We start from the raw sequence: 17098 nt of genomic DNA, 5'->3' as shown, positions 1-17098 counted from the left end.
TTGTTTCTTCCCATGTGTTCCTGTGCATTTTCCTAGGTACAATTTGTACAAGTTGGCTGCTGTTGCTTGAATTCTTTTGTGAATTAAACCAAAAGTAACTGGTATTTGAGTTTATTTTGTACTTTGTTATGTGTGGAGGGAGATAGAGGGAGACTGTTCAGGATATGGTTGACATTCAGCATGCTTAATTGTTTGTAATTGTTTTCTTTTTTTATTTTTTTTATTTCCCCTTATTTTTACCTATCATTATTTCTGATACTTATGCAGAAAAATGAGGTGGTTCATCTCCCCTTTTATGTAGTCAGACACATCTATTTTATTTTCTGAAGAAGAAAAAAGAGAAAGTACCAAGAATTAAGTTCAGATGACAGATATTTATGTGGCTAAACTCTCAGTTTGGTTTAAATAACCTAGAGAGGAGTAGGAAGGAATGTAACCTTTTAAGCTTTTCTTGTTTACAGATAGGAGGAGAGAGAACAGTAAATAAGTCCAAGTTACAGTATGCCTTTAAAAAAATCACATGATATATCACCACCATATGGAAGCCTGCATGCGCTTTCCCATAGGGATATGCCACTGGGAAGGGATTTATAGACTGCTAGCTCATAATGCAGTAATATTTACAATGGGTTACCAAGTTTGCTGTAACTGTTCCTGAAATTCCCTCTGGAACAGCACCCATGGCTAGCCAAGGGTGGCATTGGTTGTGCTGCTTGATTTTCATTCAGTATCTAAGTCCTTACACAGTTTGCTGAGCACAGGACTCCAGGTTGCACAGGGATTGTTCAAATCCTGCAAGGAATCACATTACCCTTGAGAAATGGGTACTCCGTGTTTACTTCAATGGCTGTTTCTGGGAAATATGAACTACAAACAAATTTGTACTCTCAGCACTGGAAGGAATCAAGGTGAGGTGGGACTGCATGCAGGCCTTGGGTATTAGACAGTGAATATAATCTAATTGCAGGTGTTTGGAGTGTACTTTTATAGGGAAAATAAACTTTCTAGGTCTGCTGTAACATTTGATTTGAGATTTAAATGTCAGTGTTTATCAGCAGTGAGGTAAAATATTTAGCGTCACTGCATTTTGGGAACAACTAATTTCAACAAATTGATCGCCGCCTATTTGCCAAGAAAGTTGTTAGGTAGCAGCTGAGGAGCCAAGAGCAGACTATTGTTTCCATGGTGCAAAATCCGCATGATTTAGTAATTTTTACTTTATTTTTACATGTTTAAGCCATGTCTTCAGTTCCAGGAAATGGTGCTTTTGCTATAAGCTTCCAAATTGCAATTCTATTTTTTACATAATAAAATTATCTCTGGTAAAGAATATGGGACTGTTTAAAGGAAAACCAAGGACGAGAATCTGAACTGCAACAGCTGAAACTTGAAACAAAAGCATCATTGCAACAGTTCAAATAAATTGTTGGTACAGTGCTGTACCAACAATCAGCTCTGTAAAATAAATTATAATAAATTCTGTCCCAGTTTTCCCTATGATGTGAGCTCTGTACGAGCTAGAAATGTGGGATATTTTCTTTCAGTATGTTATGTTAATGTTATGTTAATGTTATGTTAATGTTATGTTATGTTATAAGTTGTTATATTGTTATGTTATGGAACCCAAATTGTTAAGATGTGCCTTCTAGGTTTTGTTCTTTTTAGGTGTATTCAGCTGACCCTTTTAGGCCTCATTCTACATCATACTTAGCTTTCTCCCTGTGATTAGACTGACTTCTACAAAATACATATTACTTGAAGCATGTGTGTAAATGGTCACTGTAAGGTTCAAGTTTAAGTTTTATTAAAGAGATTGATAATGGAACTAAAACCTAAGGCGAATGTGTTACACTGGATCCTTCTGGGTTTAGCCACCTCCTAGGGTCATTAGTGCCTAATGCTGTAAACATAAATGTATAAACCTTGTTAGTGTGTGAACTTTTGTGGCTGCAATGATTTTATGTGCCATGTAGGCTGCTGCATGAAAAAAATTTATATAGTCCTTGTTATTTATCAATGTACGATTGTGTAAAGTATACCTAGAAGCCAGGTTTGCAGGAGGACATAACAGTTGGGATGACAAAACTAGAAAAAGAGTGTGAGAGTGTGAGAGATCAGAGACTTTTCATCTATACCTGAGAAGCTTTCCAAGATTCACAGAGTTTGTCAAGTGGTCTTGTACAATACACACCCCTCTCTAGAGAACATGATTTCTAGCCTTTCTAAAGAGAACTAATTTCAATTTCAAAATAATTGGGCTAAATTACATTGGATTCCTTTTATGATTTCTGTCATGGTGAAAATGCTGCTGGAGCCAAGTTATGATTTTGTGGGTGTGGGAGCAATACTCTTGAAGCAGAGGTTTATACCTGACTACGTTTGGGCTACCTCTTTAGGGTAGAAATCTACCTTTTGGATTGCAATTTAACACTTTTTTTTCTGTACTAATAGTTGCTACTGTTACTGCTTTCCATTCCACCTGTGCTCTACAGGCAAATAGAGACAAATAAAATTTTTAACTTTTTAACTCTTTTTACATTTTAAGCCTGGTCATGTATAGGAGAAGGGAATACAACTGACCTTGCCCATAAGAAGTAACAGCAGTGTTAATTACCCAATACAGCCTCACCCCTGATGAGTCACAGCTACATCCAATAAAGGTAAGTGTGATAAAAGGAAGTGGGTTAGCTGGTGTGGGAAGGATCAGGAATGTGAGGGTCTTGAAGAGAGAAAAATCACTGCTGTGAGGTCAGTCTGTGTCTACAGTCAGAGCCTGTTGTTGGAACTTGCAGACACAGTCTAGCTAGGTAAAAGCCTGCAGTCAGAATCTGTAAACCAATACCTGAAGTCATAGCTTTGCAGGAAATAACCAGCAGTCAGAGGCTGCAAGGGAAACCTACAGTAGGAGCTTGCTGTAGCCAGAGTCAGTGAGTGGTTGGAGTCAGGATGGCTGAGCTGTAAAGAGGAATAAACCAGGACCCTTTTCATGCTGTGATAAACAAGAAGTGTGTTTCTTGGCTCATTGGTACTCTCTAACAAGAGGGCTGCTGCATCAGTCATGATTTACCACCTAAGTGGGGTAGTACCTGTGAACACTGGAAAATCTCTTGCTGGTAATTACTTGAAGTGGGACAGGGAAAAGGGGCAGAGTTCTTACTGAGCTGCTTCAGAAGGAAAATGGAGCTAATTCATGTGTGGGAGAAAAGCAGGGAAGGAAGTCATCAGTGCATAGCAGAAAGAGCTTTAAATGGTCATTTGAGGGAGATATGTATACAGAAGCAATTGAAAAAAAAATCATGTCTGTAGTATTTATTTTATATAGAGTAAGGCAAATTAATCAGCAACAAAATAATCTATATGACTGCTATCTTGTATATTGTATGCTTCAAGCCTATGACTCCTGATGAAGCTCTCTTGGCTTCATGAATAAAACTCTACAATGGGCTCAGTGGCAGCAGGAAAGAAAAACACGATGGCAGAGCAGGGAATTGCTTTATATGGCAGAAAATAAAGCTCTAGCTGGAGAGAGGATTTGCAGAGCATCATGCTAGTGTATTTCAGTGATCCAGAGCCCTGATGTAGCCATCAAAGGTGATTCCTGATAGCCTTTCTACTACTGCTGATACCTGTACTTGCCAGCAAAGCCTAAGACACTATCATATAATTTTCCCTAATGAAGAGAAGTCTGGGAAAAGTTAGACAGAGGTATGTGATCAGTGGCTAGATTTTATTGAAGATTACGGCATATGAGCATTCATGGAGCCAAATTCATAGCAGCTTTCTTCTTGGCAGTGTTAAGGATTAATGTAAAGCATGAAAAGCTGGTTTGGGGATCTGATTAAGCAATTCAGTTGATTTTAATGTGAAGCTAAGTAACTAAAGAATCGGAAGTCAATCACTTCAGCGCACCTTTAAAATACTAATAAATTTCCATTTTGTTGCTGAGAGATGTGGAGATTTTATTCTGGGAGTAAGATTAAAATCCTCTGGAAAAAGATGGTATCCATTCAAATTTTATTTAAAAGAAAAAAAATTGATTTCCCTTGCAGTAACCCTCCACTCCAATTCTGTAACCTTGGTGTTTCTTTTTTTCCTGTATTAAATAGGTCTAATCTTCACCGTACACAGTCCCTACACAATTTTACCGTTAGATCTTATTTCCTAGGCTCATTTTATGAACGTATTCATTGACCTTCAAAAATACAAAACAACTCTCTGCCATATGGAGGCACTTGTGCCTTGCTGATTGGTTTCTTTAACGAGAGGGTTTCTGTGGCCCTGGAAACAGCTTAATTAGACATCAGAGCAGCCTTGATTGCTGTGCAGTCTTCAGGTCATTGTGAAGACAAGTTGGATGTCTTGCTTTGGACCTACTGTGAGTTTTCACCATTATACTTTTGTTTGTTCTTTAGGCCTCTGTTGCTGATGCCAATGAAAAGAACCAACAAAAATTTATTTATTTATCTATTTACTTATTCCTCCCTCTTTTATCATGGAAACAAGCTGGTAGAGGCCAGGGCTCTAACGTAAATTTAGTCACATAAGGGTTTCTGAGACAGAAGGTACTCTGGTCTTTTGCAGATGAAACCCTCATGCCATTGCAGTTTGAGAGAGTTTGAAACAAGTTCACTTTATTTCCCAGAATCTTCTGTAAAGTTTCAGGTTATAAATTGGACAGGAACTTCAAGGTGATTATTCATTCTGTGGTATTATAACTTTGAAGCCTTGAAGGCTGTGGAGAGAATGAAGAGGGACCTGCAGCTCCCACTTTTTTTCTCATCTCCAGCTACCATGGGGTTTTGTAATGTTGTTCTGTTCTTCTAGGCTCTAGTAAGACAAAATCTGGAAACCACTTATGTCTGTTTGGAAGGAGCCTATTTGCTTTTATTATCAGTTTGTTTAATTTAAGTGTGTTTTTCCAATGCTTTTGGGAAATTTCAGTCTTACAGTCTATGTGGCTGGTTAGCCTCAAACTCAGTCTAGACAGCCAGGAGTGCATGTCTTGTCATTCTTCCTGCCAGTTCATGGCATTTGTAAAGCATTCATCACAAGAACACTTTCTTTCAGATTTTTCAGTCTGTCTTGGTCTTGACCTCTGGTGTTCTTGGTTTTATACAGTGTGAGTAAACTCTGTTTTGCTAAGATAAGCGAAGGAGTCACATGAACACAGATATCTGTGCTTTCTCTGGAATTTCTAATTCAATTTGCATGGTGGAGCTTAGCTTGGATTTAGATGCTAAACTCATGTGGACATAGAAAGGCTGTCTTAGAATTTTTACCTTAACAGCTGTATTTATCATAAGAGACTGCCAGTCAAATCAGTCTGTTTTGATTTTCTGAAGTGAGCCTTGTTTGAGTTTGTCAGCAGATTCAGTGAAATTGGGTTGGAAATCCAGGATTTGTCTGTTTGTAAGGCTGCACTTCCATAAGTTGGTCAATGTCTTTCTAGGGCAGTCCTCTTTTTGTAGGGTTTATTGTTTTGAAAAGCCACGTGATGCAATGCACTAATGTACTGAAATTCTACCTTTCCAACTTCATTTAAGGGCTAACTTTTATCTTGAGGAAACCTTTTCTGGATCAGGTATATTTCACTACCTACAGATAGCATAAACAATGACCCAAGTACTGTGAAGTGGTTGCTGGACAAATATGAATAGGATAATTCACTCATGTGCTATGTGGATTAGATACATAGAACTGTCATCAACATGTGTACTTACAAAAATAACTTCTTTTCCTTTTGCGTTTCTATGGTTCTGTGAAACTTCCCATGGATATTTCCTGGATGTAGCTTCATGAGTCCTGTGGGTGAAAAGGGCTTTCCCCTGTGTCCTAGGGTGATTTTATGATGCTTGTATCCCCAAATGTCTGTTCTCTTTGTGCTGTATATTAAGTTCTGTGCCTTTAAGACTGGTTCTAAGAGCAGGGAGAAGCGGGGAATTTGTTTTAAGAGAGCTGCCTGACTCCTACAAATTCTTCTCTGGACGGGGTGTTTGGCAGAGGTTTAGAGAGACTGCATGACAAAGATTTTTTTTTATGCTTTTAGTTAGTTTCAGCTAGCTAGGGCAGAGAAGTTCCCCGGACTGTTTTGGTTTTTTTCCCTCTTTTTCTTGGAATTGTTTAAACCTGTTCTGGACTGAAAAACCCAGGGGAGCACTGGGGGCTTGCACCTGCAGCCCACCAGGTCCTGGACCTCGGCATTTTCCAGCAGTGCCAGAGGGACTGGGACTGATGAGAGACTGAGAGAGAGCCAAGCTACATCTATGGCAAGAACTTTCTCAATTTGCCATCTCACTCCAGAATGAGAGGTTTTATTGTTTCATATTATTCATTTTTTATACTTGTATGCACTTTGTTTGTTAAGTAAAATAGTTTTTTCCACTTTTCTCCAAAGAGAGTTTTTTACCAGACCGGTTGGAGGGAGGGGCCATTTGGGTTTGCTTCCTGGAGGGATCCTATTCAGGGGGTTTCTCCCAAATTTGTCCCTAAACCAGGACAATACATTTTTATTGGTGCCCAATGTGGGGCTCAAGAGAGTGGAAAAAACTTGTATTGATTATTAACTGCATTTTGGTTGTCCTTTGTGTGGGAATAAAACAGTCAGTAGCCATGTTGCTTCGTGAATTCCTAATGTCTCTTAGAATGGAGTCCTTTCTGTGTTTCTGTTCCCTAGGCTTTTTTGAGGTTTTAATACCTTTCTGGGCCCTAGGTTTGTTTTCTTATCCAGAAAGAGCTCTAATGGCACAAAGATATCTGTGTGCAGATGATCACTATATGCAGCAAACCCAGTGGAAAACCATTGAACAAGGGATTCAATGCTTGAGAGAAATGGCAGTGGTGGAGATTGTCTTCTCGGATGACCTAAATACCAGGAACCCCGACTTGGTACCATGTACACCTGCGATGTGGTGAAAACTTGTATGACTTGGGCCACAAGAATACTCTTCTGCTTTAGCAATAATGAAGTGGGATGACACGGAGGAGACTGTGCTTGATATGGCGAAGAAGCTCCGAACATATGCAGATGCTGTGCATGGTCCAACACATGCAAGAATTGCAGCTCTGGAAACACAGATGGGGGAATTAGCAGACAAGATGGAGGAGAATCACAAAAATCTCAGGGAGGAGATAAAAGAGGACATTCTCCAAATCTCTGCAGTACAGGTCAGAGGTTCTGGCACCACATGCAAACATTCCCCAGATAGAGAGGGAAAGGGCATCCCACAGGCTAAGGCTAAAGGCCCTCCTGTGTGACTGTGGAGAAAACATGAGAAGATGGGATGGAGAATCTACTGATGCTCTGGCACAACAGCTGCGTGAATTATTGAACAGCAAGACTATGAGAGGAAGTTCTACCAAGAAGGAAGCAGCTCTGGTTACCCAGGGAAATAAGGATAATCAGGCTTAGAGGGGGCCTGCCTCTAGCCAGGTAGAGGCTAAGGAAAACCATGTTTTTTGGACTGTGTGGATTTGTTGGCCTGACACATCAGAACCACAAAAATATGAGGCCTTGGTTGACACTGGTGCACTGTGCACATTACTCCCATCAAGACATGTGGGGGAAGAATCTGTTTCCATTGCTGGTGTGAAGAGGTTCACAAGATTTGACTTTGGTGGAAGCTGATGTGAGCCTGACTGGAAATGAATGGAAGAGACACCCTATTGTGACTGGCCCAGAAGCTCCATGCATTTTGGGCATAGATTTCCTCCAAAATGTGTATTTCAAAGACCCAAAGGGATTCAGGTGGGCATTCAGGATAGCAGCTGAAGAGACAAGGGCTGTTAAGCAGTTGAATACCTTGCCTGGACTATCAGAGAACCCATCTGCTGTAGGTCTTCTGAACGTGGAAGAGAAATGAGTGCCAATTGCCACTTCGACAGTGCATCACCCATAGTACAGAACCACTTGAGATGCCGTGATTCCCATCCACAAGACGATCCGTGAGCTGGAGACCCAAGGGATGGTCAGAAAAACCCACTCACCCTTCAACAGCCCCATCTGGCCTGTGCACCAGTCTGATGGAGAATGGAGACTGACTGTGGACTACTGTGCCTTAAATGAAGTGACTCCACCATTGAGTGTGCTGTGCCAGATGTGCTGGAACTCCAGTATGAGCTGGAGTCCAAGGCAGCAAAGTGGTACGCCACAACTGACATTGTTAACACATTTTTCTCCATTCCTCTGGCTGAAGAATGCAGGCCTCAGTTTGCTTTCACCTGGAGGGGCATGCAGTACACCTGGAACTGACTGCCCCAGGGGTGGAAACACCCCACCATCTGCCATGGACTGATCCAGGCTGCGCTGGATAAGGGTGAGGCTCTGGAGCACCTGCGGTACATCAATGACATCATTGTGTGGGGGAACACAGCTCTGGAAGTGTTTGAGAAAGGAGAGGAGATCATCCAGATTCTCCTGGAAGCTGGTTTTGCCATCAAGCAGAGCAAAGTCAAGGGACCTGCCTGAGAGATCCAGTTCCTGGGAATAAAGTGGCAAGATGGACAGCATCAGATTCCCACTGAGGTCATCAATAAGATCACCGCAATGTCCCCACCGACCAGCAAGGAGGAAACACAAGCTTTCCTAGGCGCCATAGGCTTTTGGAGAATGCACATTCCTGAGTACAGCCAGATTGTGAGCCCTCTCTACCTGGTTACCTGCAAGAAGAACGATTTCCACTGAGGCCCTGAACAGCAACAAGTCTTTGCCCAGATCAAGCAGGAGATCGCTCATGCAGTAGCCCTTGGCCCAGTGAGGACGGGACCAAATGTGAAGAACCTGCTCTACTCTGCAGCTGCGAACAATGAATGGCCTGTCCTGGAGCCTTTGGCAGAAGATGCCTGGGGAGACTCGAGGCCGACCACTGGGATTCTGGAGCCGAAGCTATAGATGGTCTGAAGCCAACTACACTCCAACAGAGAAGGAAATCTTGGCCACCTATGAAGGAGGTCAAGCTGCCTCAGAGGTGGTTGGCACAGAAGCATAATTCTTGCTGGCACCCTGACTGCTGGTGCTGGGGTGGATGTTTAAAGGAAAGGTTCCCTCCACCCATCATGCCACCGATGTCACATGGAGCAAATGGATTGCCCTCATCACTCAGCATGCCCGTATTGGAAACCCAAATCACCCTGGGATTTTGGAATTAATTACCAACTGGCTGGAAGGTGAAAACTTTGGTCTCATGGATGAAGAGGAGCAGGAACAAGTGACACATGCTGAAGAAGTTCCACCATACAACCAACTGCCAGCAGAAGAAACACGCTACGCTCTTTTCACTGACAGTTCCTGCCGCATCGTAGGGATGAACCAGAAGTGGAAAGCAGCCGTATGGAGCCCCACACGACAGGTTGCACAAGCCACTGAAGGAGAAGGGGGATCGAGTCAACTTGCTCGAAGCTGTTCAACTGACCCTGGACGTTGCTGAAAGAGAGAAGTGGCCAAAGCTCTACCTCTACACTGATTCGTGGATGGTAACCAATGCTCTGTGGGGTTGGCTGGAAAGGTGGAAAAAGGCCAACTGGCAGCATAGGGGAAAACCAGTCTGGGCTGCAGATGAGTGGAAAGACATTGCCAGTCAGGTAGAGAAGTCCGTGAAATTCCGTCATGTAGATGCCCATGTCCTCAAGAGTCGGGCTAATGAGGAACACAGAAATAATGAGCAGGTAGATCAATCTGCAAAGATAGAGGTGTCAAAGATAGAGTTGTTCCTAGCTTGATGGGCCCATGATGCCTCAGGTCATCAGGGAAGAAATGCCACCTATAAGTGAGCAGGAGATCGTGGGGTGGATCTAACCATGGACAGTATTTCTCAGGTTATCCATGACTGTGAGACGTTTGCTGCAATCAAGCAGACCAAGAGGGTGAAGCCCCTATGGTATGGCAGGAGATGGTCCAAGTATAAGTATGGGGAGGCCTGGCAGATTGACTACATCACCCTTCCCCAAACCCGCCAAGGCAAGCATTATGCACTTACCATGGTGGAAGCCACCACTGGATGGTTGGAGACCTGCCTTGTGCCTCATACTACTGCCCAGAACACCATCCTGGGCCTTGAAAAGTAGGTCCTGTGAAGACATGGCATCCTGGAGAGAATCGAGTCAGACAATGGGACCCATTTCAAGAACAGCCTTATAAACACTGGGGCTAGAAAACATGGCATTGAATGGTTATATCACATCCCTTATCATGCACCAGCTGCCGGGAAAGTTGAATGCTGCAGTGGACTACTTAAGACTACCCTGATGGCGCTCAGTGGAGGAACCTTCAAAAATTGGGAAGTGAACTTAGCCAAGGCCACCTGGATGGTGAACACAAGAGGCTTCATCAATTGAGCTGGTCCTGCCCAGTCTGAACACCTGCACACGATGGAGATAAAGTCCCTGTGGTACACATGAAAGGTATTCTAGGAAAGACTGTGTGGATTAACCCCGCCTCAGGCAAAGGCAGACCCATCCATGGGATTGTTTATGCTCAAAGACCTTGTTCCACTTGGTGGGTAATGCAGGAAGATGGAGGAACCAGTTGTGTACCACAGGGGAACCTAATCCTAAGTGAGAACTGGGTGTAAGGGTTCATTGTGTATAATAGAGTTTATAAATTTAGGTATAATGCAGATGGTAATAGAATAAGGGGTGGATAATGCATTGGATTATGTAACCTAGAAATGTATATTCTATTTAATCTCTTGAGGGCTGTTTTTTGGGGGGAGATGTTTTGTCCTTCTCTTGACCCTCCAGGGAAAAAGGAGGAGGATGACTCCTGATAATGGCCCTGCCATTAAAACCAGGTGGGGCAGTGTTTCATATCTCTTTCACCACCCCTCCATCCTCCAGAGGGACATGTTCTGATAATGGGCCATTAGGGCCCACCAATGACATGACACATTCCATCATCCCATTGGGAGATGCTCCACACAGTGGGGGAGGAGCCAGCTGTTCCCAGCAAGATAAAAACTGGGACTGAAGGATACAAGGTATCCAGTTTTTCCACTGGATTCCGGGAGGAAGACCGGACCCATTTCCCCACCACTGGATTTTCTACAGGACCATCTCTACTCCACAGAGCCACATCTGTTACTCCAGGAGGACTTATTCGGACTGCTTCCAACACCCTGACCAACAGGGTGCCAGGTTGTATCCCTGACTCTGTCAGGTTTTTTTTTTTTCCAGGATCTTTGTTTGTTTCCTTGCTTGGTGTTTTTTTTTTTTTTTTTTTTTTTTTTTTTTGTTTTGTTTTGTTTGTTTGTTTGTTTGTTTGTTTGTTTGTTTTAAAATTTTACTTTATTTTATTTTATTTTTGGTACTACTACATTTGTATTTTCCTTTTTATTTTTAATATTCCTAGTAAAGAACTGTTACTCCTATTTTGCATATCTTTGCCTGAGGGTCCCTAATTGCAAAATTATAATCATTTGAAGGGAAGGGGGTTTATATTCTCTATTCCAAGGCAGGCTCTAGTTTTCCCTGGCAGACAACTGTCTTTCAAAACCAAGACATATTCCCAGAGAATGAGCTAGTTCCCATGGATGGCTGTAAGAGTGACTGATGTTTGAAGAGGCAAGCTTCTGCTTTATTATTCTACTTCCAAAAGGTATCACAATGCAGTCAAGGTAGTAAAAGCCCTTTTGTGATCAGATTTAACTGTAGATTGGCTGTACAGACCTCTTTACTCATTCAAGACTCTTGACTCCAGTGGATCATGTCTTTTTCACAGTTGGCTTCTTGCTTTCTTTTTCTCTTCAGTGTACGTTCTTAATTTCTTAATCCTTCCCATTACTTTTTCCCTTTAAGTTTTATGTTTGATCTGTGTATTTTAAGATGATTTCATTTTGATTTATCCAAAGGGTTGAGTGGAAAAATTGTTATTTTTGTGGGACAGATAAGTATGCAAACAATTAACAAATTACTTACATTATGGTCATAGGATTATCTAGGGGCAGAGAGCAGAATATACAGTCTCAATAATGAGCAAATTGTCAAAAGAAATCCATTGACATGTTGTTTTTAAGCAGAGTATTATTATGGAAAGAGTAACTTTACGTGCTGATCTCATTCCACCAAAGTTCAACCTAGGGTTAAAAACCGTCTCATTTGTTTAGTGCTGTGTTTGGTAGTAACAATCCTGTGTGATGCTCAGTTTCTATGGAGAGATGTTTTCTTTCCTGTTGTTTAATAACTCACTTCATATTTAGGTCAGATTAATTGTCTGAAAAAGTTGGGAACTTTTGTCATGGCCAAGGATACCTGTGGTGAGCTTTGCCAGTAAGTAAGGAGATCCCCTCCATTAACCAGTACACCTACACTGGGAGTGTGCAAGCAGCTTCTCACAGTGACAGAGAGGAATTTCTACTCTAATACTAACCATTAGGAAAAAAAAAAAAAATCAGGCATAAAGAGACATTTAATCCAAATGAATTTGTTTTCCTAGCCTTTTGAATGGATGACTTAAACTGTTTAGCAGATTGACTTGCTTAAGAAATACAAGTGGTTTCTAGCTGACACATAGGATTTTATGAGGTGATTGATCACAGCTGCCAGTTGCCAAGGTCAGTGGGATGTTCTGTCTTGGCAGTCCCCACAGTATGTGCCTGGGAAAAAGGAGGGGTGAGGGAAGTGACAGTGGAGGGGGTGAATGGTTTGCAATTCCGTTCATGTGATTTTAAAAGTATCCGACATGCAAACGTGTTTGCTTTGTAAAGACAAACTTTGTGTTGCTTTTAGTGTATCTTGAATTTTTTTTCTTGTGTGTGTTTATTCTGTTAAGTTTTTGAAGTAAAAATCAGAAGCCTGGTCAAAGAATGGGAGAAGAAAAATGGAATAACTGTTGTGCACATTTTTTCCACCAGTATTCCTATGTGAAAAATAGTAATTTGATTTGTGATTTGTCAGCTTCTATAGGGAGGCAAGAAGCCAGGGATTTAATCTCGTTCTTTTTGAACTCAAAGCTAGTTTACCGTTAATTTCTGTTGGAGAGAAATCATGCCCTATGTCAGCAGATGAAATAAATAATGCTTAAGTCTTTAGCTTGCTATGAATTCATGATTATTTGTCCTGTCATTCAGTGGGTGGGAGATTGGCAGATCAGATGTTTTATTCCCAAGCATTGCTGTGGACTTGAAGCAAAAATCTTGAGCAACTACTCTGTGATCACCTTTACCCCCATAAAACAGAGAAATTCATTTCATCTGATCCTCATACTCAGAAAAAGAGCCTGCAGAAGATGCAGGTGTTTGGGAATGTTGTGAGATAGAATGGAAATCCCTAGTTTGGAAAGGTTATGTAGTGCCCTAGGCATATTTAATCATTGGAAGAGCAGAAAAATAATGAGGATACAGACATAGATAATTAAAGTATGTTTGACCTTTGTTAGATGTGATTCAAGCCACATTAGTTATGCTCATGGCTTCACCAGTGCTATTTGAATCAAGAGTCCATCAGCAGGCTTTGCTGTAAGAACGGAAAAGTCCAATGAAGTAGTGACAAAACTATAAAGCAGTATTTTCTTGAACCGGGGGATGCTTATACTGTGGTTCCAAGACTCCTCATACTCCTCATTGTGTGTTTGGTCTCAGTAACTCCTGCGGGGACCAGGATCAAAAACTTTAGGAAGCTCCTTATACACTTAGAAAATACCCAGTATTTGACAGTTATTAAGGCCCAGTTCCCAGCATTATTCGAGTTCCCAGCATTAAAACCCTCCCAGCAAAAGAAGTTTTATTAGACACAGTGCTTTTTGTAGTTCTGGCCTTAAACTAAGACTCTTTGTGAACTGTACATACGGCTAAGACCTGGCTAACATGGAAAAATCCCAAACATTTGAGATACAGTTTTATGTTAGGTAAGAACACGCTTGTCTGTTTATACAAAAATGTGGGATAAAGGAAAAAGATTATCCCAGGCTCCTGTGCCTGTTCTCTGGGCATAACTGGGGATAGAAGGATGGCAGTTGTGCACCATTGTTAAAATAACAGCAAAGGCATAAAGTTGAGAAAGTTTTATCTTTGTTCTGAGATGATTCAGTAACTACATTTTTTTTTTTCCTCTTAGCAATGAGCTATTGAGTAGTTATGCCACTAAGAACCAGCCCATGGAGCTCATGAACACCAGCATTTTCTGTAAGCCTTCCTAGCTGTCTCTGATCACAGCTGTATGAAACTACTCGTTGCCTACAACTGCTTTTTATTTTTTTAAAAGCAGACAAGCCTCCCTACATGAACCATACAGTTTTTAAACAGAATTTACTCTGAAGGGAAGGCAGTAGGACCCTGAAGGAAAAGTTTTAAGTGATCAGGATGGAAGCACAAGATATATGTGGGCCTTGTTCTATAGGGACCCCACACTGGCCTGCCAAAATTACGCAGGAAATGGAGAAGAAAAATTCTTGGCTTCTGAGTCAGACTTTAGGATTAAAGTCACAGCCAAGCCATGGATGCCCTCTAAATCATTCTAGATAGGATCGTGGAAATTGGATGTGATGGAACAAAACTCTTGGTCAGTGGAAAGTCCTTGTCTGGAGTCATGTGAGGTTTTATCTGAAAGGCTTGTCCAAAATATCAGTATTTCTTCTGTTACAAGCTGAACTGTAGGAATCTTGCTTAGTTGAGATCATTGAAACCCAGAGGGATAGCTGCTTTAGAGACATCTTGCAGGATAATATTCTAACATAATTTTCCTTTTGGTGCCTTGATCTGAAACTCCTGCTGCTCATTAACACAAGACATAGGGTGCCTGGAGATCTGTCAAAGAGGAGGGTCTACCTTAGCTGGAAAACAGTGTGACTCCACCACCTGCATATACAGGGCTAAAAAGCAAAGTAGCAAAAGAAAGCAGAGACTTAAATTAGGTCTGTTAGTGATTGGAGAGCCATAGTATTTAAGGGAAAAAAAAAAAAAAAAAAAAAAAAAAAAAAAAAAAAAAAAAAAAAAAAAAAAAAAAAAAAGTGAGCTGGTTTTCATGAAACCAGCTATCCTGACAGACTAGCCAATGCAATGTGACATAAGAATTCTGCCTCCCAATACTTCTCTTTAGGAAAATTATTTTTAATTTCCAGTTGACAATCAGTATTCCCAGGAAACTTGTCAGTTGAAGAATGAGAAACTATTGCACAGAAGACCTTATTTTTATATATTTTTTAAATTCTCCTGAGAGAAATGCCAAATATTAAGGGGGCTTTGTGCTGGATCCACAGGGCAGTGTGGTACTACTGAAGATGTCAGTCTCCTGAACTGGAGACTTCTGACCTTGCCTGTCTTAAGAGGACTTGCTGGAGATTTCTTTGAGTTAGCTCTAAAGAGATTTGATATGACAGCCACAATTCTCATATTTGGAAACAGAATATAGAGTAATGTGAACTGTGTAGCTGTTTAACTTCTAATGCTGACCTAGAATATTCTTTTACTGACTAGCTTAAATGTGTATTTCTGTTTATTTTTGGATAGCGTATCCTTTCTTGGTGACATATTAGAGTTTCTGGGTGGAGGAAGGAGATAAAGTAGCAGAGGTTTTGAGTTGTATGATACCAGTATCATACTGTGTCATTTGATGTATTTCTCACTTTCAGCAGGTCTGGATAAATTGCAAGATCTGTGTAAAACTTGTGGCAATGTGCTGTCATGTGCCTAGTGCCTAGGTCAGATTCAGTTACAGAAAAACACATTGTAATTTGACAAATGGAAAGAGATAGCCAAATAATATATTTAGCCAAATAATATAAACACAATTTCAGTGTATGACACCAAGTGTATAATACAAAGGCTTAAAAGGTTCAATAATTTTTCTTGCTTTTAGAGATTGTTTGCTGTCTCACGAATCTTCTGAAAGAACCTAGAATGACTGATTTGTGTTCCGATCTTGGAAAGCAGAGGCATATGAACTGCTTGTATGTTAGTGAAAATCAGCCTGCTTTCTCAGGGGAGTGTAACAAATTCAAAATCAAGCTTGATTTTTCATATTTTCCACTATTGAGGACTTTTATTTGTGTAACTTCTAACATTGTTTCACTAATATTTTGGGTACACAGTCGCTGCCAAGGAACAAAAGCTTTAATGTGTGATATCTGGAAAAAATATTTCGTACTACTAATTCCAAGCGTAAAAGAAATTTTCAGAGGGCACAGTGGTTTTATGCAGGAAAAGAACAGTGTTTTTTATTGGAGTAAAGAACTACTTGGAAAGCACAATCCCCAGTGTGTGGGTGGGGGAGAGTAACTGAAAATTTGATAGATGGGAATTGATCTTGGAATCTTCTTTGGAAGCTAAAGTTTTTAAGTGCTTGTCTGTTTTAGGGTTGGTAGTCTCTGTTAGCAATAGGAGCGCTTTCATACCATTTCTTGTTGGAGTGTACAAGAGTTAGGAGTTCCCAGTTTTAGTGAGGAAGTATAATTTAAAGAGATAAAATTGAAGTTCCAGTGTAAAGCCACATATGGAGGCAGAGAGCAAAAGCTTTTTGAAGCACAAATGTTTCTGGCGACTATGAGGAATAACCTCACATTTGCTGTAGATGTTTCTCTAGGGTACTTATTCTCTAGGATTTCTTGTAAATAGGGATAAATTCTTATTAATTATCCTAAAAATATTCCCCAAAACTTGCTGAAACACCTTTCAGGTTTGATTGCAACATGAAGTTAATTGCGAGCTTGTGAGCCTGGCCCTTTTTTGTGTTAAAATATCATTTTTAATTATATGATAGAGCCTTATTTTTATTATCAACTGTTGATTCAGTTAGTTCACTTATGAAATACTCTGTGTGGTATTCTTTATATAAATTCAGTAGTCTTACTCCAGACTGTTTTTATATCTTTCCAAATTTATTTACATGCACCTCCCTCAGTCACCTCCCAACTTTTGTGTTTTAATAAGACCAAAGCTAGAACCAACAATACATGGATGGCCTTATTCCAACTTTTGTATTAATTGCCAATTCTATTTTTTCTGACAGCTGCTTTGCTGTTGAGCAGATATTTTCATTGAAGAACTCAGTAATGCTTAAACCCTTTGATATGTGAGTCCTAATTTAGTTTCATTCATTTCACTGTACATTCACTTGTCTCTCTAGTCTGAATTTTGTCAGTGATAATATTAACACCAACCAATTTTGACTTTTG

This window comes from Hirundo rustica, chromosome 5 (assembly GCF_015227805.2).
Source record: "Hirundo rustica isolate bHirRus1 chromosome 5, bHirRus1.pri.v3, whole genome shotgun sequence".
NCBI classification, from domain to species: domain Eukaryota; kingdom Metazoa; phylum Chordata; class Aves; order Passeriformes; family Hirundinidae; genus Hirundo; species Hirundo rustica.
This window is presented reverse-complemented; position numbering follows the sequence as displayed.